Here is a 1306-nt window from a genome sequence, read left to right as displayed (position 1 = left end):
GGAAAGACCTTTAATCTTTTAATCTTTTTATTTATCATTTTATCTGAACTTTATTTTCAATATTTTACTTGACATTTTTACATTTTTTTGTGATATACTTGTACACTATGGTTCTCCTTTATTTTACTATTTTATTTCATAGAGCTTTTATTCATTTTCTGAGCACGTTGTAAATAACAAACACAGTAGATTAACCGACTCTTTTTAACCCCTTTACTCATTTACAAATGTCTTGTTTAATTATATTTATCTGTCACTTTCAATTTTAATTCTACCCCATTTATTCAGGTTATACCCTTCTGGCACTTTCTTTTATATAAGTCTTTCGGTTGATGTTCCCTTTGTATTTCTGCACATTAGTGTTTTATATTGCATTACATCTTCCCTTCCTCCTCCCCAAATGGTCTTCTCTCACGCGCGTGTGTTAATCTATCAATTGTCTTTACAACTTCACCAAATGTCTACTATATTTTCATTTGCAAAAATGTGGTTTTAACAATGCTTAGGATTATGGATCGATTCAACGTTTTCAGGAGTAGCATTGACTGCTCTTCTCTCTCTCTCTTGCATAATAATCTAAAAAGAGCACACGGTTACAGATTTGTGAGAAATTTCAGTAAGAATCTATATTTTTTTTTAATATATATATATATATATATATATATATATATATATATATATATATATATATATATATATATACACATTTCTGTTCCGATGTTCGTCACACAGACACATCGCCTTCAGCAGCCTTTCGAGGTCAGAGGTCAACATGCCACTCGATTAGCAGTGGAATGAAGGAAGATGAATTGTTGGTCGGATCGATGGTTGTTTTCTTCAGTTTATTAAATAAATAGATTAAATTTGAAAATGAAAGAGTAAAAAATTATTATATTTTAGTTACTCTAAACAATATTATCTTATTTTTATCCCTAATTCCTAAAACCTTTATTGTTTCATCTTTTACTTCTTTACCGCATCTTTTTCTCTTCCCTCCTTTATTTGTTCATCCTTTTCTTCTTCCCTTTCTTCTTCTTTCTACTTAATATTATGATACTATTTTCTTCTTCACCATCATCTCCCTCTTTTCCGCCTTCTCTTTCGCTTCTCCTTCCTCTTTTTTTATTTTTCTCTTTCTATTTCTCCTCCTCGTTCTCCTGTTCTCCTCTTTCTTCACTCTCTTCTCCGTCTCTTTCGCCCTTTCTTCTCTTCTTCTCATCTCCTTCTTCCTCTATTTCATCTTCTTCACTTTATTCGCCTACTCTTCTTATATTTTTCTCTCTTTCCTCTTCTTCATCAGTGTCTG

This window comes from Penaeus chinensis, chromosome 3 (genome assembly GCF_019202785.1).
Source record: "Penaeus chinensis breed Huanghai No. 1 chromosome 3, ASM1920278v2, whole genome shotgun sequence".
Lineage (NCBI taxonomy): Eukaryota > Metazoa > Arthropoda > Malacostraca > Decapoda > Penaeidae > Penaeus > Penaeus chinensis.
Note: the sequence above shows the minus strand (reverse complement) of the source record.